A 26320-nucleotide genomic window follows, 5' to 3' on the forward strand; every position below is an offset into this window, starting at 1 on the left:
GGTAATAACAGTGGTTTACAAAACAATGCTACGTAAATTACTGTATTATCAAGGCATTAACTTTATAGACACCAGTCATTTCTACAGCCTGATGCGTATCAGAATTTTAGCTAATTTCTAGTAATTTTGTTCGACCTAACATAAATAAATATATCATACATATAACAAATAATGTTATAAAAATGCTTGATTAAGAACTCAAACAAGAACGATGACACTTTTAACGAAACAGAACTTTCTATCTGAACCGTAAACTATTACTGATAATATGCAGATCATATTCCCCATACAATATTACATTATTCTATAAATTTACACACACACACACACACACACACACACAAGGTGAAATAATAAACCATGTTCCTCCATGGCTTTCCCCTACAGACAGGTAAAACGTGGCTGTGGATCGAGTCTTCTTCTGGCAGTCTGATATAAAAAGTGAAGGTATTGTTCTGATCTAACCCTGCTGGACCTTCTGAAACTGAAGCCCGCTGACCTGCTGCTGTTGGTACCAGGACTGAACTGTGATTGTGATCCCCAGCTGGAACTCTGCCTCTTCTGTTTTCTCCTCATTCACTGGATTAATTAAATCCGCTGCTCGCTGATCCCATTTCATTGTCCTGCGGCCTCTTTAACAGACCCCTCCATTCACCCCGGAATGGGTCTTTTATGGGGTGGGCTCCAGAGTAAAACAAACTCCTGTGCTGAGACAGTGTGGGAGCTAAAACATGGACGAGGTGGACGCAGTAAGAAACAGTTTGGTGGATCTGTAATGTTGTATAATTTATTAAATGTCTGGCACAATGCTGCTGTCTCAGATTCCACTGAACAGCAGATCCCTGCGAGTGATTGTCATATTTCTGATGTTTTTTATCTTAGCGGAAGGATAAATCTCTTCAAATGAAGCGTCTCATCTTCAAGAGAGTCGCTGGGAGTGTTCATGAGGTTTCTAAGTCTTGAGAGTGTTTGCTAGGTGACTGCCAAAAACTGAAGCTGCTGGACCCTCCAGGGCCCCAAAGACTCCATGCCAACTGGTTTTGGAAGTGCACACTTGTTTCACTCAAGTTAAACCAACTCAAACTGAAATACCAATATGGAGCCAATGGAAAAGTTTCACCCCAGGACATCCTGAAGGGTTAATCCGGCCATGATGAAATGTCTTTCTGAGACTTTCTCAGTGTCGTCCTCCTTACAAGACAAGAGGTCCAGGTGAGTCTGAGAGGTCGAGGGATCGAGAACTGCTCAAATCAATTGATCTGCAACAAGTTCAACACTTCAAACTACTTCAACTGTTGGTCAAAAGTTTGGATCTTTTCACAGATTCAGCCTGTACTCATCAATAAAACAGCCATGGAGGTCAACAAAAGCAGGTTTCTACAACCAACACTGACGTTTGTTGTTAGGCAGTGAAGTGGCCAAAGTTATCATTTCAGCAGCGATGGAGGAAATTAGGTGGCATCGTTTAAGTATACGAAGCTGAAGCCGAAGAAGCTGGTCAGAGATAGTAACCAGTTTTAATCACACACACAATCTGATTAAAGGCGTAAGTGGCATCTAAAGTGATCAACACAGCAACCTAAAGGTTCTTGATAGGAACGTTAGAGCTGGTTGCTGCAGTGAAACGCTCTCAGAAAAAGTTCCTGCCGTGGTCGAGCCTGCAGAACCCTGAGCGGGTTCATGTTGATGAGCGCTGTTGTGTGAGTGAGGAGGGCGCCTGGCCTCTGCAAGCCTGCAGGGCCACGCCGGGACACCTAATCTGCTTCATTAATGCTCCCAGTCGACCATCAGCACCGAGCTCCCACAGTCCTCTCTAGTTTCAGCCCGTCCTGTCCGAGGCCTCGCTCACCTGCAGCTGTACCTGCTCGATCACTGAACTGCAACGGTAACAGTCACACTGGAAACTAACAGGAACCAAAGCTTCAGTTTGTCCTTGTTTCACTGATAAAGACCATTAAAGAGTGCAGCTGCAGATATTCAGGATGTAAAATAACATCCTAAAGTTGACCGTTTTACACTAAAAGTACTTCAAAACTACTTAGACCACTATACAATGACAAAAGTGAAAATAACTAGTCAATCAAAAAAAAAAAAAACATCTATTTATATAATTTTAGTCTTTTTGTTTTAAGCAAAAACATCAAAAACTGTCAGGTGCCAGCTTCTATAATCTGAGGATGTTCTGCTTTCTTTGTCATTATGATAGTTAATGAAGAGTCTTCAGGTTGAACAAAACAAGACATTTGAAAACTTCACTTTTTATGTAATTTTAGAGTCAAAATGATGAATCGATTAATTGTTAAAATAAGTGGCAATTCAATTGATAATGAACATAATGGTTAGTTAAAGAATATTAATGGATTTTTTTCATTCTGTTTTTTTATGTTCCATGTTTCATCTGTTGACACTACACTTCCCATCAAGCTTTGGGTGATGCTATCAGAAAGTTAATCAACTCGGAAATTCTGACCTTTAACGCTGGAACGCAGAAATAAAATGTAAAACCAACTTCTTACATTTGACCATTTTACACTTTAAGTATTTAAAAACTATGCCACTATAAAAATACAACCCGTCCAAAGAAAACAATTGATATTTTGTTTGTTTTAAGATTTTAACCATTTTTAAAAATATTCTAATGTATTTAGGAGCCCGAGGAGATTTAATCTGGCACATGAATCATCCTAATCAGTAATATTTTTAAAAACCATTAAACTTGGTGGTTTCACTGGACGGCGATCAGAGGTGGAATATGTCCAGTTGAACTGCAGCAGAGAAGGACGAGGCCAAGCAAACTTTACTATAACTTTTATCAACGATTTATCAACATGGATGTTTCAGCCCCACAAACACAGAAACACTGAAGCAGAAATCTAATCTCCTCCAGTTGATCTGTTAATGGCCGCAGGTTCCATGAGCTCCGGCAGAAAACTGAGCAGATTCTTTTCACGTCCGCGGAGTAAAGCCCCTCCATGTTCCTCCATTGAAACCATATTCAGCCTGTTAAAGCCTTCAGCACGGTGAACGGAGAGAATCAGGAAGGGAGATGGAAACAATTAGGAACGTGCAGATGTACGGCTGATTAGCAGAGAGGATGGATCCAGTTTGGGAAAGCAGATCTGCGGCTTCACCTTCTGCAGGCCACACCGGAGCTGGACCGAAGCCCGAGCGTGTTTGGAAACTGCACTTTATTCCTTCTGACTTTCAGATGTAGAAGTTTTCAAATGAATTTATTGAGGATAAATACTGACAATACTTATCAATAATCAAAAGAAAAGTAAACAACTATTTTCATTATCAATTATTGGTTTCAGTGATTTTCTAAGAAAAAATGTCAGATATGTTTTGTGTTCCTCGCATTTTCTACACCTGTATTTGTGCACATATTTAAATATATTTATTGTATTTATTCATTTAGTACATTAATTCTCTTCACTTTCCTGTAATCGACAGTTCCCTCCTCATTATTGTGTATCATCAGGGATCCATTTCTGAAGCCTTTTCCACCACTTTGCTGAGTTTATAAGACTTGCAGCATTAAAAGCCATTCAGGCACCACCTAAAGCCAAGTGAGTGTAAAATGAATGTGGAGAGCATCAAAACTGACTAACATCACTTTTACCAGTCCTGGTTGTTGTAGTCGGTCACCAGTGGACCAGTTAGCATTTCGGTCCAATGGTCCAAAATGATGTGAAATTACAGTTTTTATTTAAAAAAGGTAATACTGTCTGCAGGGACGAGCCTCAAACCTCAGAGCCAGACATGTGCAGTCGTACACAAACCTTCAGGGAGAACCCTGCAGTCTAAGGAAAGCAACACATTGGTGTCTTTGGGAGCACAGATTGGTCTGATTATCAGTTAATAAGACTGCGATCTTTGGAGAGCTCCACGAGTGACGTTAAGCGAAGACAATGTTGTCAAAGTGCCATTTCAAAGGTTGAAAGGTTGAAGAATGAACCTTTAAACCGAAACCACTCTGCTAATTAATCAATTAATATAAACCTACAAACTTTAGTGAAGAACATGATTTGTCCCACAAGTTTATTCCTTTAAGTAAATAATGTTTGATGCTTTGCTCCTGCTCAGCTCAGATATTTGAGTGTTTTCCCACAAACTGTATCTGTATGTAGGAAACATGTAGCGGCCCGTGTGGCCCCCTGCCTCCTCCCCCTGTGGCGGATTAAGCAGGGAGCCAGCTGTACTGATGGGGGGGTGAGGGGGGTGAGCAGGGGGTGGACATGCTGCCATCGGCCTCTCCAAGGTGACCCCTGGCAAAAGCTGGCATCACATCTGTAGCGGAGCGCGGCCCATCCTGACCGCCATCAGGCAGCACCAGGCTCCTCTGTGCCCCCGCTGCCCTCCACGCTGCCCGGCTGGCAGGGAGGACAGAGGGGCCTCCTGCTGCACGAAGGGGGAGGACAGGGGGAGGAACCAGGAGCAACGCCATCGCCAGACAAAAGCGGAGATATGAGAAGATTCGGCTAAACCACCCAAGACTGTTTCCAATGCCGATGTTTTTATAATTATTTCTTCCTAAAATATCTGTGCAGAACAAGAGAAGTGAAGGAAAGATGGTTCAAAAAACAACTCTGTGTCTTTGTCGTCTCAGCGTCGTGAGTCGTACACATGTGGATGACAGCACACTTAGAGACAGATTCAGACTCCTGGGAAGACATCCAGAGTGTTACAGTCTGTGTCGATGCAATCGGCAATGAAACTGCAGACTTTCTCACCTCCACATCTGACCAATCACTGAGTAAAGTGGCCACGATGAAGAAGGGTTACAAGAATGTCAGATAAACTTAAAGTCCGTCTTCCTCTGAGAGAGTGAAGCAGACTGAGCCTTTAACTGTTGGATTGTGACTGGAAACGACCATCGGCCTCCAGCATTTAAGCTTTCTGGGCTGCACACTCATTCAACTCCCTGACCTCCACACTCGACTTCCCACAGTTGGCGCGAGATACATCCAGTATTTACATGATTCCTACTGGTACTGGGCTGCAGGTACGCAGAATGAAGCTGGGAGATTAGAAGATGTTCTCGGTGTCGGGGGCTGGAAGGAGTGGAGCAGGAAGAAGGACAGGTTCAAACTTTATCTGAGGAAGAAACATTTCCAGTTAACAATCTTGGTGTTTAATATCCCCGACTGTTGTCACAAATCGGACGAACACTTGACTGAAAATTAAGATATAATTTACACCATCGACATGTGGCCAAGCTTGTGCAAGCTAATGCTGTTAGCTTAAAAATGAGGAACAAGAATCTTCTATCAGTCTTTTTTTCTTGAACTGACTGTTTTGTTCTACTTCTGTTGTGCTTTTCCAACATGAGACACGTTGCAGTGGAAACTGTATACTGTCAAGAATGGGTAATAACTTTAATGATGTTTAATACTCTGTTGCTGCGTTAGGTTTAGAGTAACTTCACCTCTCTTTCATCAAGTTTATCACTGAGAAACAACATTTGATAATGACTGAAGTGATATGTTTCTTCCACTGCTTCATATCTGAGCTGACTTCAGGTCACTCATGTTCATCGGTCAGCTGTGATTTCTGTAGCTGCTGTAAAACACAAGCAGATCGCAGCAGAGTTTATAGAAAGTGTGCAGATACAGTTCGTCTCTGTTTATCTAGTAAAAGTCGATGACCCCTGATAACCCTCTCAAGGACCCCTGGAGGTCCCGGGACCCCATGTTGAGCCCCTCCAGATTAAAGGAATGGAGAGGACAGACTCCCCTGTGAGTAGGTGCTTCCTGTGTGAGAGCGGAGGGGAGGGGAGGTGGAGGAGGCCCCCTTCATGCCCCCACCAGCTGTTCGTCCTCAGCTCCCCCGGGGTGGGGGTGGTACAGGGCTGTGTGAGGTCAGCGGCTCCCCCTGTTGGAGGCGTTGGCACAACACGGCGACAGGCTCTGAGGGGTCAGCAGGCGCCCCGGACCGGACAGCCGTAAGTAATGGGGTCCTGCACGCACGCAGGCACCGCTCTGAATCAACTTAATTAGATAAGGGAGGGGGGTGAGGGCGACAGGGTGGGGGGGAGCTGGCCACGGGACAAACCTGAGAGTTTGTACACACTCTGATAAAGAGGTGATCACTCCACATTACTGCTAATGAATGAGTCCTTGGAGGTAGATGCTGACAAACACTCCTTCACATCCTGTTTTTTTGGATGCTGTTAAACGGCTCTCTGATGTCTAAACATATGGTGCCTCTGTGACACTGTTACAGCAGCTAACTCCTCCAGAAACACTGTGGCGCTCATTAATCCGTCTTCACACACAGATTTAATGTGCAGCTGCACTTCCTCAGTGAATAACAGCACAGATCAGGCTGCTGGATTACTCTCCTGTACTTCTTCAACTTTAAACTTTCTGTTTTAGGGAGTTCAGTGAGATGACTCTGCTGACACTGAGTGAAACTGATGAAAAAATGAAAATCTTAATTTTAACCGGCAACAAACAGCTTTTCTGATCTGACTTCTCATTCTTAAGTAAATACTGATGTCGCAGTGAAATGACAGAAAAATGACAGAATTCAGGTAGAGGTCGAATTACAGCACACAGGAAGCATGTCTGCCATTTCACAACCACAACAGTTCAAGGCATTGTCTTCCCCAGTCACTAGCCCCAGGTAACGCTGGAACAACTGGAATAACTGAGGAAACCCGACACTGCAAAAGAAAAAGAAGCAAGCTGATGGACGAAACAAAGAATGTGAAGAGGGAGATTGATAGAAACTGAGGTGAAACAGGAGCAAACAGATGGACAGTCACTGAATGCAGAGTGCTGTGGTGTTGTGTCAAAGTCTGCTCCCTCGTTGATGTGTGTCTCCTCTCAACACTGAGACCCCAGATGCTTCAAAACCACCATTCTTTCTACAAAACCTGCCAACTTATTAATACAACTGTCTGTTTCACAGACCTGAGATCAGAGTTTCTAGTTCAAACTGGGAATACAGTTGGTTTTTGTTCCGGACAGTAGCCAGGCTGCTAACTGTAGCCAGGCTGCTAACTGTAGCCAGGCTGCTAACTGTAGCCAGGCTGCTAACTGTAGCTGTGCAAGCTTATCATGGACTTGGAGAATCGTACGATTCATAACTTTGATGCTGCATGAAGAGCCAAAGTAGCACATTTTTATATCAAATTATTTTCACAGCATTTAAACGATTAAAACGGAAAAAAAAAAAAAAAACACACTGATTCCAATCATTACAAAATGCTGAATATTGAACAGTATAATGGACTGACTGAGAGACATACATGTTCATAATTTAATGTTACTTGTACTTTTGAGACTTAATGACATTTCTTGCCAGAAAACTACATTTAATACAGGACATTTAAATGCAGTTTGAGTGTTTTTACTCTCCTGTAGTTTCTGTTTTTATGTCTGTTCTCTTGGTTACTTCTATTTATTTACGTGAACTAATTTCTCTTTGTCTGAGTTTTCCCTCTGAGGATCAGTTGAGGATATTTTATCTCACATGTCTGATGTGGTCGTGGTTCCTACTGGACTCGTGTGACTCTGCAGTGAGTCCGTGTTCCCTCCACACTCTAATCACACTGATGCTGATGATATGCAAACATCTGGCAGCTCCACATAATCCGTCCACCTCTAATCACAAAGTAGCTCTCTTCATTTTATTTCCATTTGTCTAATTAGATGAGATCAATTATCTAATTGTTTAATCACTCAGACTGCTATTAAAGCATTAATAGGTTAAAAATGCTCTCTGCATCGTCGCGGTTCAGCGTGTGTGGAGGGTTGAGCGGGAACATTTGGACCTGATTAAAGGGACATTTCACAGCGCTCCACAGCTGCTGCCTCTGAAGCTTTGATAGGAAAATTAATTAGGACGGAGCTGTTAATGTGCAGTCATGTCTGAACAACCTGCACTCGTGTTTTCTGACTGTACATACGTAATGTTCACATGTTCACTGTAACAGCACACACACCTGCTCACCTGTGTGTGAACCCACAGACTGTGTTCACATCGATTTTCTGTCTGAATGAACGAGGACAACACGCTGACACAAAGTCTGAAGCAGACGACAATCTGACAGCTGTTTTACATCTCAGCTCACTGCTTCTGACTTAATATCTCAGGTGTTTTCTCTCCTTCGGGGCTGCAGATGAGGTCGGTTCTGGTTTGGTCTGAACGTGGACACTCCTGAATGGTGAAAACTTGGCTGCACACAGCCTGAAAACAAGATCTGCTAACAGGAAGGCTATAGAATGACGGTTGTTGGATAAATGCACTCACTAAAAAACAAAAAAATCACTCCGATGTCCATTTTATAAATATCATACAGCCCGAATAAAATCTGTTCAGGACTGATTTTCCACCTCCACATGTTGTGGGAGGAAACACATTATTTAATCCATACTGTGACTTATAATATATTTGATCATTTTCTTTAGAAACATTAGAATTGTTGAAACATCTTCATCAAGTGACTTAGTTTACACTTAGTACATTTAAAGTGCAGTCGTTTATGGAAACCACATTAACAGTTCCGTCATTAAGTCATGTGTTATCTGCTGGTGTGATAATAACAATAATAACAATGATAATAATAATGATGAGTCTTGGCCCAGAATGAACTCCCAGCTGATCTGGAGCTGATCCAGATAAAAAGGGACAGACTCAGAACTTTTTTTCACTTTCTTTAACATTGCTAGATAGAGCGTATTTCAACATTTTGCTTAATCTCTCAGGCGATAATTATTGAATGTTTTATCTACTGAGTGCCATTCTAGTTTTATAGAGACACCACAGAAGTGTTGATCCTCTTGGGAAACACAACGCTTTCTACATTTTCATACTTAAAAAAGAGAAAAGACAGTATCGTTCTTTTTCTCAATTTAAAAATAAAAAGAAGATGTGATGACATCTGGTGGACCAGATTTTGGGTCTGGATTTCTCTCTCCATAAATCCCAATCTGTGTTATTTTTATCCAAGAAGAAGCTAAATCCTGTGAATGTGTGACTGTGGAAACTGCTCAGCTGTTTCCAGAGTGAGCGGGTGGGATGGCTGTGTGACAGAACAGGTGATATTCACGGAGAAAAAAAAATGGCAAAAATCCATTTCTGCCAATCGAGTAAACAGCAAACAGCCAGAGCTGCCTCCCTTTAACTGAAGACTGACACCTCCGCTGGCAGCCAAACACCGAATGGCTGGAGACCAAGAACTGTGTGGCACGCAGAATAAGATCACTCCTCAACACACACACACACACACACACACACACACACACACACACACACACACACACACACACACACACACACACACACACACACACACACACACACACACACACACAGCTCCCAAATACCAGATGGCGTTTCTGGATTCTGTTTCCATTTTTTTCCTCTCTGTTACAATCACAAAAGAGCGAGTGTGGAAAACCACAGACACACACACCAGCTACAGACACATTCTTTTAAATACAAGATCGTACAACACTTTAAATTTGTTTTAGTTTATATCAGAACTGGGTCTGAGTTTTAATTTCAGTCAGTTTGAGACTAAAAACCTCTGCTGGACTATCAGGTGGACTTGGCCCTGATTGGTTCCTGAGATCCATCCAATCATACCAGTTTAAAGCGGCTGAAACGTAAAGCTTCAGTTCTTCCTTTACATCAGAGCTTCAGTCGGTCCGGTCACCCAACACCAGCTCAGTACGAGTGTCGGCACTCTTCAGACTACTTAAAGATAAATTCTGTGTTTTCAGAGAATTTTGTGTTTTTTGTCCTTCACTGATCGTGATACAGAGAACTGGAAACGACAGCAGACACAATCATGTGTCCATACATTACAGGACGAGTGTGATAAAAAGTTCAACTATTAGGTGTGAGACTATAAACCCTCCTGTGGACCACCTGTACCTGGTGAATGGACAGATAACCAGCGCTTGACAATACATTCTGGGACGGCTGCAGTCATCAAATCATCATTGTTGTGCACTTAAAAGGAGCACTCTGTTGTTTTGGCAACTAAGTTCAAAATACAAATTTTAATATTTACAATATCAATGAGGCAATATTACACATTTTTTCCATTAGTGAATAAACCGGCTGTTCTCAGAGGACAATAAGGTCCCAGAACGCTGTTTGAAGCTAGAAAGGTGGCAGGGTCCACCACATGTAAACAAAGTAAAACAGTATAAAGTGTGTTGTCCTTTAAGGTCAGCTTGTTTATTCAGTTTATTCAGTAATGAAGGAAAAGAAAGTTTATTTATTTAGTTTGTTTAGGCAGAAAAACAAACAATCTCCTCATTCATATTTCTTACCCAGAACTACAGACTGCACCTTTAAATCGTAGTTAGTAACCACACTTGCATCTCAACTACTCAAGTGATGTTGACACATTCACACACATTCAGACACTGATGGCAGAGGTGCTGCAGGGTGCTGACCTGCTCATCAGCAGTGATACAGCTCTTCACATGCTCAGACACTCACACAGCGACACAACAACCATCAGGACAAATCTCGAGTTCAGTATGTTGCCCAAGGACACTTCAACATGCAGCTGTGGGCTCCAGGTATTGAACTACTGACCCGCATAATTGTGTCATAAACCATTCATATATAGCTTTTTAGTCTTGGGGCTGAAGTTAGCAGAATCCAAACTAGAATTTTCATTTGTGTTCAAGGAGTAAAGCTCAAACCATCACACGTCTGAATCCTCTGCTGACCTGCTGCACACCGACTCTGGTAAAGTAAGGCTCAGCTTCGACTCCACAGAGGGAATAAAAACTTCTGGACATTGCTCCTCCAACATCTCAAGGAAGGAGCAGAAGAGCCACTGACAGGTATGTAGAGCATCATGGCAGAGAGAGACAGAGAGATAGGGGGAGAGCGTATGTAGAAAGCAGCAGGTTTGAGGTTGTTTGAAACTGATCCTTGCCTGGCAGAGAGCCACGACACAGAGCAGAAACAAACAATGCTCACTTTGTTGAACAGAGATCTTGTAGGTCCACTGAGAAGGGGACGGGCTGCATTAACTGTACAGACACTCTGTCTGTACACCTGCCTCAAACACAAGTCTGCAGATATTCTATATTTCTACAAACCAACTGTGAATCAATCTCTGAGCAAGTACTGTGTGTAGCACAGCCTGACACGCTCTGTAAAAACACATTAATGAGCCACACACACTCCTTCATCACCATGAACACACACACTGGAGTTTACTTGGACTCAGTCCCATACACACCATCCTGCTGCCACACACACTCACTGGAAGTACCAAATGTGGATTCATCCACTGCTGAAAATAGTCCCTAACAAATGCACTATTTTCTGTTGATAAAAACTAGGTAAAGTAAAATAAAGTGTTAGAGGGTTTACATCTTCAGTAGGAACCAACGTGCAACAGACAGGAAGTCAGGCAGTAGTGAGAGACGGACCACCATGTTGACAGTCACCTCATCACTTTATCCTCAAACAGTTTGAGGGTAAGGGCAGGTTGATCTGGGATATTATCACCATCACCATCATCATCATCATCATCATCAGTGTCCTATTGTTTCTCGTCCCAGCAGGACGTCCACCACACACACAAAACAACAACTGAGTGGCCTGAAGATGAAGCAGCTGTCTTGGCAGGTAGCCATGTTACTCCAGGGAGGAACAGACACGGAGCAGGAGGTAGAGGAGGAGGAGGAGGAGGACAAAGAGGGGGTGATGAAGAGGAGCAAAAAGGGGTGAAGAAGAAGAGGACACGCAATGAGTTGGAGATGGATGAGGAGGATGACAAAAAGAGGACGAGGAGGAAGAGCGGGGTCGTTTACAAGATTATTTTAACCAATTTCTGATCAATTCTTTCATCTTTTTTTTATTAAAAATTAGTGAAAAATCTATGAATTTCAACACAGAAGGTCTTGACTAATTCTGAAACATTTAAAAACTAACAAATTTAACACTGTTCAGTTACATTTAAGGTGTCATATTTCTAAGGTTTAAGACTCTTTATGGTGATGAAATGCTGTAAAAGTAGAAAACAGAAATTAAACTGAGAAAGAAAATGTTCTTTGTATGTTATAACAACATATTTATTACAACAAGTATTCTACTGAACATAAAAGTGAGCGTATAAATTATTATAGGTGATCGAAGTATTAAGCAGCTGAAGAATAAACATATCTACATATTTATGTTATAAACTATCCAGGAGTCAGTGAGCTGATAGTTACTTCTCTCGTGTGTGTTTATATGGGCGATGGAAACATGAACTGAAATGGTTGTATAAATAAATTTATATTCCATTAAATGCATCAGATAACATAAATAAATGTTCTGTTTTGAGTTAAAATGGAAACATACATTGATTTATTTAAGGTCTTCATGTCTTCAAACAGCAGCTCGATGGTTAAGACTTAAAATAAAAATCTCTAAGGCCAAATGATGACGTCACTGCAGTACTACAATGGCTTCATTCAAATCGCTCAGTAAACATCAATATAGAGCGTTTATTATGTAAAAATATGTGTCTTTTAGTGTTTATTCCACTCATTGAACATTTGTAACTGTTTCCAGTTTGGACTGTGACACATGTTTCTGTTGCGTCTCTGCTCCAGCAAGCTTCATAACAGATGAAACTAAAACAAAGAATGTGGTTTAAGTGGGGGGGGTTTTTTCAGCTTTAATTGGACATTTTTGGTGTCTAAGTGCAGAATCAGTCCTGCAGTGTGTAAGTAACACAGCACTGGTTGGGTCCAGGCTCTCTCACAGACACAATTCAGCATCGATCGCCCCCGCCCCTCCTTCAGTGTCTGGACCGACTCCAGAACAGTTTGTCTGTTTTCTCACACAAAGCTCCTCCAGCTCTTCCTCCATCTCTGCTGTTCAGCAGCCAGGCAGAGAAGCTGCTGCCAACCGAAGCAGCAGGAGGAGAAACTGCTCGGCTGCAGCTGGACAGATATTCACCTGTTCACTGCTTCATTCAGGTTTACAAAAAACACTGCGGGGAACTTTAACTGGTTATGAAACAGTGACTATAATAACTAGACAAAAGATTGAGGCATTAGTATTAAACTGGGACTATCAATGGTCACAAGGTCAGATCCTGACTTATTCAGGTGGCATGAGTCTTAAAATTAAAACTATTTTTTGAGCTATGTGCGATGAGGATGAACTGAGGAGTCTCACAGCTCTGTGGTCCAGTGGTACTGCACCAAAACAACTTTATGTTGTCATATTATAGTTATTAATCTTAATACATTACTTCCCTGCCATGCATCGTGTAAACAGCTGTGGTGGTGCTGGTCATACAGCTTTTGTCCACCGGAGCTGCCAGAATCAACAAAATGAAACTTTCTTGTAGCTGCTTTAAGAGTAAGAACTTAGAAATTATTTTAAAGAACAGTTTCATCTCTGTTTTCTGAACAACAGGTCTGAGATGTTTTTCATATAGCTTAGCACAGACTGTGGTCAGGGGGAAATTGTTAGCTGAGCTCCATCAAAACACAACACATATTTAACAAGCTGTCCACATGCCTGAAAAGGTTTAATCTACCAGAACTTTGTTATACAACGTCTTCTCAACTGAAGTGAGTGTGATGTCGGACTGTCAGCAGCAGAAAAGGTCAGACACAGACGTCCGGAGTGTACGGAGTGTACAGAGTCTTACACTCCTCCACTGCCTCCCTATCAGTGAGTCAGATCATTGAAAACCACAAAACTACAAAACTAAGAAATAAAAAGACAGAATCATCCTTTAAGGTGAGGTGGGCGCTCAGCTTGGTTGGGTTTCCCTGCAGCCGCCTCAGGCTCAGCTTTCCCTCCATAAGTCCAGAAGCACAGCAGCGGATATTACAGCCCCGAGCCTCCGAGACTTATTGGACCAAAAAACAAAAACAGAAGAAGCAGCAGAAGCTGCAGAGCCGACCGCTCTGTTCGACATTAAACAGAGAATCACAGCACCTGGCCAGGACTTTAACACACTCTCTTCTTCTTACAGGCCAAAACTGAAGTGTCAACACCGAAACCTCTGACATATCAACCCAACTGTGTGTTTAGAAAGGTGACATGTTCCTGAATCCTGATATGTCTCAAGCACCAAAGGTTTCATACAGAAATCTCAATCAATCGATGAAACTTTTAGTCTCTCACAATTTCCCAAGGCCCAAAGTGACGTCTTCTAATTGCCTCTTTTGTCCAACCAACAGTCCAAAAACCAAAGACTCTTCATCTACTGTCAGACATGACAAAGTCAGGCAGCAGATATTCACATGTATGAAGCATTTCTGACTGCATGTGAAAGAAAAGGAAAGATCAAACATGGAAAAAACAGAGAAAGTTAAAAATATATATTCAAAAAAAAAAAAACTAAACAACAGGGAAAGAAAAGTTACTCTTAGTTACTGAGGTAATGGAACGAAGAGAAGGAAAAAGAAAGTAGCTGCATGAGGACAAGAATCTGAAAGTAAATGACAGAAAAGGAAAGAAACCATGAAGGCAGAGGAAGGAGGTGAGGAAAGGAAAGACGCCAGGAAAGGTAAAAGGTGAGTAGAGGAGTGAGTCATGTCCGCTCGCCGGTGACAGCCTGAGACACGCCAGGAGCTCGAGGACTCAATGTGTCCTCACACTTTCCACGCCACGGGATGACCACAGGAGGACGAGAGACTGCCAGGACGAATGGAGAGAGAGAGAGAGAGACAGAGAGAGAGGAGAGAGGTGGGCGAGCGAGCACGCCATGCTCAGGAAGTTCAAGCAGACAATTCTAATCCCCCAATTTCCTCCTCTCTAATCATCTCTACTCCGCTCATGGCCGTCTCCAAATTGGAAACATCTCCCGCACAATATGACACTCGCTCTGTAACACACACGCACATACACACGCACACACACACACACACACACACGGGAACACATAACCTTCCTGTGTCGTCTGTGTGGACTCTGTGGTGCTGAAAAGGTAAAATTAGTGTGAAAAGGTGAGTCACTTCCATCAGCTGACTGACTGAAGGAGCTACAACAAGGTCACATCTTTTTTAATAAAGGAACACTTTCTTATCACTTATATTCTTTGTCAGGTGAGGATCAGTTTGATCTGTGTGTGTCCAGGTCAGAGGTAGTTCCTGGAAACGTTACGCTAAGCTAAGTTTAGCACAAAGACTAGAGACGCGGGGAAACGGCTAGCCGAGCTGCATCGAAACAGATTCAGGCTTGTCAGGCTGAGAGCTGAAAACAAGAGCAAACTACACTTAATACTGTATCTGAACGCATCATGTGTGACACTTTCATGTGATACTTCCTGTAAAGACACAGTGTTACAGGTGGGACATAAGGCCCGACATGTCGGCTGCTCTGCAGGTGAGCTGGACGAGGTGTTGAAGAGCCTTCTCTGCCTGAGAACGCCAAACGATAAAGGAGGTAATATGAATAAATTAATGGTCAGGCTGCCCTGCCCGTCTATTTACTTCTGACAGGTTCATCTCTGGTTCTCAGACTTTAAGGTTATCTTCACCCTCTGATGTCCAGTTTCTGTCTCCTTGGCTGCCTCCTGCTGTGTTTCTCTCAGTTTTCCTCCATCGAGCTCATTAATGTTGGTTTTAAACTCACAGAGCGGTCCGACCCTCCTCTGAGAGTCTGGCTAATGAACCGGACCTCACACAGACCACAAACACAGAGCTGCGCCTCCATCAGTCCACTACGATCCACTGATCCACTGGTCCACTGACTCACAGAGCTCGGTGTCGCCGCCGCACAGATCAGGCCGATGTTTAGATACACGAGTGCAGAGAGGAGAAACTCTCACCATTATAACTTTACCACAAGTTACAGACGTCACTTTTCTGAAGCCATAACCTACATGTCTGTCATATTCAGAATTAATAACTAAAATCAAACATTTTAAATAAATAAATCAGCAATCCTCTCAGCTACCTTGAAGATTTACCGACTAATGTTAACTCTTCTTTATCTCACAAGTCACTCTCAAAGTTTTCCAGTACTGGCTTCTTTCCTTTTCATCAATGTTTATGTGATTTCCTGAACTGTACGTACACAGCACAAGAGCTACACGAGACAAAACACAATGAATCTTTGTTTCCTGAGACAGCAGTCATAATTCACGCGACTACGTGATGTGACTTGTCAGGTATAAACAGTTTTAAATGTTTCAACAAGCGACACATACTCTCACGATCTGTGACTTAAAAAGACATCACACCTACACGTCTACACTTAACAACTACTCAAATATATGTGCATACGTCGGATCGTATGTTTGCTCTCAGTCAACTTCTCCAGCAGCTTTTATCATTAAACTTTTTTATGATCGGCTCGAGCTTTCCACATGTTGTACACATTGTGTATGGTGGTAATAAGTGTAATACGTGTAACAAGTCTAAAATTAAAAAACAATACATTTTCTTGGGGGAGGAGCTCATACTCTTCTCACTAAATATGTGCACCTACGCCTTCATAAGCCTGAGGACAACAAAACGTGTCCTCCACCACGCAGAGCTTCACCCGTTCACATTCAGCACAAATCAAAAGTGCCCGACGGTCAGCGCGAGGATGAGAAAGATGCAGTTTTATATACTGAGCGACCCGTTTCACCACAATCAGCTGGTTGGTTGGTTTGTCAGCTGGATTTCACAAAACTACTGAAGAGGCTTCCACCAAAAAGAAGAGACGTCAGTGTGAGGAGAAGAAAGATGCTCTTTTTATAAATTGAGCAACTCGTTAGTTTTCTCATTCTTGGTGCTTAATATTTAGTGTTCATTAATCTCTAGTATTTGTTCTGTCTGTCATAATTTTCATCATCAAGACAAAGAAGAAAAAACAACTGCATTTCATAAACACTTTGATGGCAAATCTGATATGTAGTGTAGTGTTAGATGCTTATTTTAAAAATATGCATTCAAAGACTTGAATGTAGGACGATTCATATACACACACACACACATTTTATTTATATATGTTTTAAAGTAAATTTATAAAATCATAATGAACAATCTCAAAGTCTAACAATGGTGTGTGGGAAACTTGACAGAGACGTTTTATCTTATATGTGCCTTATTTCTTTTTTTTTCAATGTGAAGAGAAAACTTCACTGGCCCGCGCACACACACACACACACACACACTTGGGCCAAGTGTGCGCGTGTGTGTGTGTGTGTGTGTGTGTGTTGTGGAGGGATTATGGGGCCATCACTTGTAGTGCTGCAGAAATCCTGTTACCTCCCGCTGTGAGCGAGCAGCAGCAGAAACTCTCCGCTGACCTCAGACGGGTTGATTGTTTTTTATTCAACGTTTGAAATGTTTTCACATGAAGAGTCGTCAGGTTTTAAAATGAAAATGAACCTCAGCCTCGTCTGTTTGAGACGGAGGAGCTCCAAATGGAAAACATACGGGCGCTGATGTGTTTTAACCTGATTATGTCAAAATCAAACAAAGATCATTTTATCAGACTGACAAAATGTAAACGTAATTACTATTTTTCTCTTCTCCTGCTTGTTGTTTGTCAGTCGCTCCGTGCGGCTCTATAACTTCACACCGCTGCATTAAATGTTAATATTAATAAGATCTGATTACACTCGAGTGTGTTTACTGTAGTTCGGCTGCAGACGAGTCGTCAGCACTGAAGCTCGTTTCACAGCCGTTTACTGTGAGCCTGGAGAGACACAATATATACGAACTGGCAACGATTCAACCGGCATTATTACGCGTTAATTTTAATATAACTGTACTGACTGTGTAGTGATGCGGAGAAGCAGGAATGTTAATGTTAAAATCTGCTGATGTAAACAGAATGGAGGAATAATGAAATTATAACAACTGCAACTGACTGGAGAAATACAGAAACTAGGCACGTTGGTATTTTGAGATTAAAAGCATCTTTAAGAATTAAAATGTTAAAGAGCCGCTCGTTTTTTAATAACAGCACAAAGACAATTAAATTATGATGCAGACTGTGGAAGTGAAATAGATGGATAAAAGAAAAGAATAAAACATTAATATCTTTTAATTATAGTTTTAATCATTAAAAACACTTTAAATGTAAAATGAGCTGAAATACATCAGATTCTTTCATTTCATTGACATCAATATTAATAAATTAACAGACGACAAATTAAATCCTCAAACAGCCGTTTTCATGGCGGTTTGTGGAATTATAAAACATTTAAATATAAATGAGATTAAAATCCTTTTAAAGACTAAATTAAAAAAGAGAACGTGTTTCCTGAGATGACCCGACAGAAATAATCTGGAAACATCAGCTGCTTTTTAAATTTTAAGCAGATAATCCTCTTTGTGCTTTTTAACCTTCTCCGCTGCTTCACACTCGCATGTTGGAGCGCGGACGGATTTACGTCCGACTAATTAACTCACTGCGATCGTTTAACGGAGGAGCATCAGCAACGTGTCAATAACCAACAAACTGTTTATAACTTACTGATAAAATGTATTTTTAACATTTAGTTTGAGAGTTCAAACATTTTATTGTTCCTACAGTTTTCAGACGGTAATATACTTTAAAAATGAAGCCAACAAAAAACTCAATTTAATTACATCATTTCAGTAATTTCAGAGGAGACGAAACATTCATTCATATTTATTTTATCATCACAAATATGAAATGTGCTGTTTTATATTGATTTAAATCAGACTGTGGTAAATCTGATGCAACGTGGCAACAATCTATTTTTTTATTCCTTCAGAAAGTCAATAATTTTGTTCTAAAAAATTAAAATAAAATAGAAATGTACAAATAACCAAAATAATAAACTGCAGTCAGGTCAGACGCTTTAACATCACGAGACAAAGGGACATTTTTAAAGTTATACTTTAAAATGTCTAGAGAGTATAAAATTATGGATTGCAGTGAATGTAATGTTAAATTTAGAAATAGAATAATTAAATCAAAGTAAAGGTAAAAACTGTCTTTTAAGTTCAATGTGTGACGTGTTAAATCATCACTGCAGAAGCTTATTTGGATTTTTGTCCTCTCATATAACGGGAAACACAGACTGGGTCCATCCTGACGTCTGTGATTAGAATCAGACACGAATTCATCACTGAGATTCTGATCAACCCACAACCTTCTGACCCGACAACATAACAACTCCAGAAAATAAAGTGTTCTGCCTGAAACTGCAGATATTATCAGAATTTAAATAACTGATGTGTCTGTGTGACACGTCTCACGTCTCTGATGACTGTTGTTTTAAACTTGTTTCAAACTTTACACCTGATCAGGGACTGAAAACTAACCCAATTATCTACAGTAATGTTCATTAATACGCAGCATCACTGAGAAAACAAAGGGAATTAAATTAAAATGATGAAGCCTGTTCAGCATCAGATGTTAAACAACACAACTCCATCAATAAAACATTTTAAAAATCAATTTCATTTAAGAAATAAAATCACTAAAAAACCTGGGACGTTTTTCAAAATAAGAATCTCCTCCAGCCGAGCTGGGCCGGGCCGGTACATTCAGGCACAAAACACACACCGCGGAGCAAAAGTCTCCCACCCACCAACCGAGCCACACACAAACACATGCGCACACACACACACACACACACGCCTCGGACCCTGAGCATGGCGGCCGCTGAGTAAAAAAACCTCCCATCACATCTCGCCGCTGTCCTGCTGCTGCTGGTGGGCTAGACGGTGAAAGTGTGTGTGTGTGTGTGTGTGTGTGTGTGTGTGTGTATGTGTGTGTGTGCGTGTGCGTTTAAGGGACGGGGGGGTGGTGGTTTTGGTTTGACCGAGAGGAATTCACAAAGTTCACGGTCCTGTTACGGAGAGGATAAAGTCGCCTTTGTCTGTTTGGCAACACAACTCTTTTTATTCCGGCTGGAGGAAAGAACGGACCTGCAGCACCAGAACTCTGCGTCCATCAACCAAAACCAACCAGACGGCCACAAGCTCCTCACTGATCTCGCCGTGGTAATATAGTGTTAAATGTAACGGTGACAGCAATAATGAGCTGTCCTCTAATGAACTCTCTGAGCTCTTTCATCTCTCTGCCTCATTTGGACGAGCCGGTCACAATAGACTATTGTGAAGCACCAAAACTCCCCCGGACCCCCGTCCTCGTCTCTCAGCGGACCCACCAAACTCCCCTCAACCCCCGTCTGTCTGCCAGCTTCTCCCTGCTCTGACCTCATCCCCCTTCCATTCTCTCAGCCACAACAGCAGTGACGGGGGTGTCAAAGGTCGGCTGGCCTCGCTGACCAAACAAGCTGCTAAATGTGGCCCGGGCGCTGCAGACGGAGCCCCGGCTTGTCCCGGGACACCAGCGCTCACATGGAGGTGGTGTGAGGGAGGTGGGGTGCTTGTTCCCTGGTGCGATGTAATTGCCACAGTGGCAGTGACGGGTCAGAGCTCAGGAGCCGAGCGCGATGCTCAGCTATTTCTCGGAGAGCGAACAGAAACAAAGCAGGACTTTCTGTGTGTTTTCACAGAAGTTTCCTGTTAATTAGACGGAGCACGAGAGGGAGAACGTAAAGGATGACAAGAGGAGCCGCAGTGTCACGGCAGCAGAAGGGAGGAACAAACCCGCGGCTGAAGACCTGAGCTGGCACCCGTCTGCTAACGGGATGCCGGGAAGACGAGCGAGGGGAGCTCAGCGAGGGGGCGGCGGAGACGCTGAAAACAACAAACAGTCCGAGCGCGTCTGAGATCCAGGAGCTTTTTGGAAATAAAACACAAAGCTGCTGTGTTTCTGAGAGCTCAGCCACATAAAGGAGGACAAGAGAGGAGGAGGAGGGAATGTTCTTCTTTTGGTGGAAGAAAAAGGAAGGAAGGAGAAGAAAGAAAGAAAGAAAGAAAAAAAAAAAGAAAATGTTGTGCCAACTTACCATCCACCAGGTCCTGGCTGAGATGTCGTAGCAGAGCTGCCATTTGATGGAGCCTTCCGAGGTTTTCCCTGCCATTACGCTGTCAGCAAGCTTCATCTGATGCGAGAGCGCTCACCGGAGATAAGACACCTAATTGAGAAAACATTTGCACTGGCATGTTGGGCAACATGTAGCCTGCTCCATACCATATGGAATCATGGGTAAAAAAAAAAAAAAAAAGCTCCTTGACAATGAACCAATCTCATGCAGACCCCGTGGCAAGGTGAGCGGCAGTCATCTGCTCAGAGAGAAAGAACACACACCCCCCTCACACACTCACACACACACTCACACACACACACACACACACAGACACACACAGCCGAGCAGAATGATGAGCCTTTTTTCCGCATCGCCGTGCACCTCGGGTCGCTTCTCCCCTTTTTTTTTTTTCCTCCTCGGGTATAATTAGAGCTTGTTCTTCATTATTATCATCATCATCATCACCAGGAGCAGAAAAAGAAGAAGAAGAAGAAGAAGAAGAAGAAGAAGAGGAGGAGGAGGAGGAGGAGGAGGAGGCAGCCTGGGCTAAACTGAACTGAACTGACTCCCAACAACTTCTACAGCTTCTTTATGGTCAGTTTAATGGGACGGAGGCAGGTAGAGAGAGAAAGAGGGGGGAGAGAGGGAGAAAGAGAGAGAGAGAGAGAGAGGGGGAGAGAAAGAGGGGGGAGAGCGGGAGAGAGAGAGAGACAGAGAGAGAGACAGAGAGAGAGAGAGAGAGAGACAGAGAGAGAGAGGGCTGGAGGACCACGGGGCGATCACTCCTCCGGACACATGGAACTGCTTACAGGCTATCATGCTATGTTTTGTTTTGGGTTTCAATCCTTCCTCCCCCCCTTTTCCTCCCCCACAATCCTCACCCCTCCATCCCTCCTTCAGCAGAAAACTCGTGTGTTTTGGCATAAATACCTCCAGACCGAGCGATCTCGTCGAAGCCCGGAGAGAGAGAAGCCGACCGGTGCCGCTCAACATTCACGCTGCATGAAGAGAGGAAACATCAGAGTGATCCGTCAGTAAGTCTCATTTCACTTCACTCACACTTCACAGCTCTGAATGACCACGTACTAATACAACTGAGAGGAATACTTCTTTACACGTGACAGCGCTACAAGATGTCACATCAGTACTGAGCGTGACAAACACACACAGTCATCCACATTTTACACTGACCTGGAAACAGCTTCAGTTATTTTACCTGCTTTATAAACTAGCTCTCCAGTAACTTGTGACAAACGCTGCAAACTAAATAGATTTAGACTTGATATCTGGAAGCACTTTGAAACAAGGCGCCTTTATGAGCTTTTATTATTGTTATAAATTAGTCACCGCTGATGCTTCATTGATCAGTTATAAGTGATAAAAAAGGATGGTGTAATAATAAATACAGAACAGTCAAGTTAAAACAGTGTCAAAATATGACTCTAAAAGTGAAAGACACAAGTAAAAGTATCTGATAATAAATGTATTTAATGTATTTAAGTATCAATAGTACAAGTAAACGATACATCTATTTACATCTACACTGTGGCTGATAACACACACGGACAATCATCAAATCCAATATTCAACTTTTTTCTGATAATCACATTTAGTGTTTTTTTCCAACATGTTTCTCAATAAAATAAACAATTAGAAATCATTTACATTGGTTCTGACACAGCTCATGATCTGCAAAGTAACTAGTAATCTGTTAAATAAATATAGTGGAGGAAACAGTGGAAGAATAAATCAGCAGAACCTCAAAATTGTACTTTAGTAAAATACTTTGGTAAGATGTACTCGGTTACATTTCATCACTGAATAAATAAAGTATTTCCCAGCGTTCTGTCTAAATTTATTTTGTTATAAAATTAATTGTTCCGACTCCTTTGAGGTCAGTTGACATTTTCTGGGGTCATTATTGTTTTCTAGATGTTGTTTCTCCGTCTGATCACAGGTTAATAAATCCAAATCTGGCTAATAAAGTGTAAATACTGTTCCACATGTTCCGCAAAATCATTCCTGATGTCTTATTAACATTTTTTTTCTGTCACACAAAAAGAAAAAGGAAGCGCAGCGTGCAAGGTGACTTCTTACGACCAGGATTACTCCTGAAATGTAGTGAAGTAAAAGTGTGAAATATCATAACCGGGAAATATTTTAGTGCCATACATGTAAAAATCCACTGCTGCTATCTGAGAGGATGTTTTTAACCCCGTCACGTTTACACACTCAGGTCAGGAAACATTTATAAAATCATTTATGCAGATTTGTAGACAAATTACATGAAACACACATATTGTGTCTTTTTTTCAACTGTACAATTTAAATCTGCTTATATGTGTTCTTATATTTTATATGTAAGGTGTCAGCAGAGAATATTTGTGCTTATGGTGATTTAAGGGGAATCAGAGGTCATTTTACATTTCATAAAACCTTTGAGTTTATTAATTACATGTATATTTTTGTATCTCATTACAACCCAATGAAAACTTTGTACCTTCTACTTTTTGAACAAAATCCACCAAAGTTTAAACTCGTCCACGATACAACAGTTTTTCTTTTCTATGGGATCAACCATCTGAAAGATTCATATAGTGTGGATTCCTCCTGACGGCTGTGTTTGTACGTGCAGCTGAATGTCTGATTGTCTGAGGTTTCTTAACAAAACTTGTGATTAGAAGTTTTCTTCCCAAACAGAAGCTCTGGATCGTTCTCAGACCTGACGAGGTTTTCACGCTGATACGGACAGATAAAAGCGGCGAGGCTCATCCGAAGCAGCATAGTCCAATCATGTTGCACATCGACAAACATGTGCTTTAACCTGTGAGATAATTTCAGTGTGTTTGTGTTGAGGTTGGGGGAGTGGAGGCGTAATAAAGGGCTCCGAGGGAGGTGCGGGGGGTCTGTGAAGCTCAGGTTCCTAATCAGAGGGGGAATACCTGAACCAGAGCAGAGCCGCCATCAAACAGTTCTCCCATTGTGGCCGCCAAACGGAGGAATGTGATTCAGCCGGAGATACGGAGGACGTTCAGGTTGTTGGGGGGTAAGGTACACCGGGCCAGGGGGTGAGGAGAGGGGGGAGAGTACGGGAGGGATGAAAATTTGGAAGATAAGCCTGTCGACATGTGATCACCTGAAGAACCAGACCTGAGCCAGAGTTTACCAGTTTACAGCACCGGTGTCAAACCAGGTGCTGCAGAATTCAACTTGTAGCTGATCTGAAGTTCCTGATAGAATCTCAACTCTTTATCGTCACAACACACTTCAGAGAGATTATAGCAAGTGTCACCTCAGATTACAGTCGACCAACAAGCTTGAACATAATGTGTCTCCATAGATTTGGCATTTATCTTACTGAAATGAGTGTGTATTTTCGTTTATTCATCATTAAAAGTCACATGACTCATATGGTGAATAATCGAGCTAAGCTAACTGAGCTAAACTTGGCATTGGTTTGGTAATTTTAATATAGTATGTACCAATCAATAATCTTCATGTTCCTTTTCCAATTATTGACTTTCCTCAGTTCACTTTGCATTCTGCTGGATGGTCGTGTGTTTGGAAAATCTGTGACAAGCTTCTGTTATTTGGCAATCGCTAAAATTCTATCGAGGACAATGAGTGTAACCTCAATTCAACTGAGCACAACACAGTTTAGACTAACAAATAAAATATTACAAGGTAAATCTATTGTAATTTTGGGATGTGTTGATGATAAATTGAGGAGTTTCACAGCCTACAAGACTCCAAGTAAACGTAAGTGTTTTTGCTGCTCAGACGAGCAGCGAGCTAACTTAAACCAAAGCACCTGACATGAAACAGGAACAGTCAGCTAGACTGAACTAAACTGATGAAGTAGTCGAATAAATGTAAACTAAAACAATTTTAGCTACTTAAACAAACCATAAGTTGCAAATCTGACAGTTAGAAAACCAAACTGTTAGCTCACCTGAAATGAAACCGATTTAACTGCTAAAACAGCTGTTTTATTAGATAACAGACTTAACTGTTAAAACTAGCTACTGAGGTGAGCTACCACAATTCACAGTATTTTTCTGCAGAAACAAACATTAGCTAACCTTTACTGGTTATATGAGCCAGCAGTTAGTTTTCTGTTTTAGTTTTCTTAAACAAATATTTGCCATTAAATGACCATTAAATTGTTTTAAATGAACTACGGAGAAACTTAACTAAAGTGAATGAACAGACAAATTAACAGTTCTCTACATATTTAGCTCCTAAAGAGAACCACCTTAATGTTAATGTTAATGTTAATGTTCGCTCACTTGAGCTCGTTTCAGCTGCTAAATTAAACTAATAGCTAACACAAACTGGTAAAAACTACTAAAATGGTCTTTTAGCTTCCCTGAGTTACACTGATTTAGCTGCTCAAACAGCCGCTGCTAGCTAGCAAACATTGACCGTTAGCACACACACACTTAACTGTTGTAACTGCCAACAATCGTTAGCGTTCTGAAACGTTTTTAACGTTAGTGACGAGAATTACTTTTGAGCTAAACTGCACTAAACTATCAGCCAAATGAACTGTTTTCTAACTGAACTTATCTTATATTTAGCCACTAGAACAAACCATTAGCATTAATGTTAGCTCACCTGAGCTGCTGAGGTGAACAGCTAACATTAACACCAACTGTTAAAACCACAACAACAGGCTGCTACAGTAGCTTCCCTCCATTAATTAACCAGCAGTCATTTAGTTTTCAGCTAAAATCGAATATTAACGATGGCTAAAATGCAGAAGCAGCTATTTAGCTAGCCAAACTGTCACAGTAAGAGTAATGTTAGAACCGTTTTAAGACAGAAGACATTAATAACAGTGACAAATAACTGGACTTACGTCAGTATCATGTTAAAGTGTTGTGATGGATCCAGTATTCCTTCTTCTTTTAGCCTCTTTTAGCCTCTTTTAGCTTGTTTTAGTCTCCAGACAGTGAACGTGTTCTGTCGCTTCTCTCCCTCCTCGTCCTCACCGGCCCAGCAGCTGCTGCTCTGCGCTCATCAGCGGCTGTTTCCCGGCACAGTGCGGCTTCTGAGCCATAAACCCATAAAACAAGGTTTAAACTGGACCGGACCGGTGGGTCAGCGACGAACACAACTTTGACCCTTCCGACGATCCGTAGCGGAGTTAAATTAGTCATAATAAATAATCTACAGTTATTAATCTGCAGTGAGCTTCATTACTAATAATAATGTGGTTTATTTTTAATTAAAACATGAACAGTGCAGCAGATCAAAGTGTGTGAGCTAGTTGTCATTAACTTCTTTACCTTCCTGTGCATGAATTTAATGTATTTATGTAAAAAAGAACAAATAAAACTTCATCATGAGACGTTTGTATGTGATTATTATTATTATGCTGCTGTATTAATAATTGAGCTGACTGTGTGAATGTGAAAAAAAACTAAAAATAAAATGACATGATCACATTTTGTAATATTGTTTTAACTC

At 41.6% G+C, this 26320-nt stretch overlaps 1 long non-coding RNA gene across 8 annotated transcripts in view; it reads right to left on the reverse strand.

Moving 5' to 3' along the window:
* The window catches only part of LOC119028339, a 45470-nt gene extending 19434 nt beyond the window's left edge, over positions 1–26036 (reverse strand). For 2 of the 8 annotated variants that reach the window (XR_005077683.1, XR_005077678.1), the window contains exons 1-3: positions 25710–26036; positions 21779–21846; positions 20828–20956 (exon numbers count right to left, since the gene is read on the reverse strand). This is a non-coding gene — a long non-coding RNA (uncharacterized LOC119028339). Of the gene's footprint in view, positions 1–2173; positions 3011–3686; positions 5098–5145; positions 5563–14383; positions 14632–20827; positions 20957–21778; positions 21847–25709 lie in introns of those variants that run through there. The other 6 variants (XR_005077684.1, XR_005077680.1, XR_005077679.1 and 3 more) reach the window with 6 other exon arrangements.
* Positions 26037–26320: the final 284 nt, after the last annotated feature.

This window comes from Acanthopagrus latus, chromosome 11, assembly GCF_904848185.1.
Source record: "Acanthopagrus latus isolate v.2019 chromosome 11, fAcaLat1.1, whole genome shotgun sequence".
NCBI lineage: Eukaryota > Metazoa > Chordata > Actinopteri > Spariformes > Sparidae > Acanthopagrus > Acanthopagrus latus.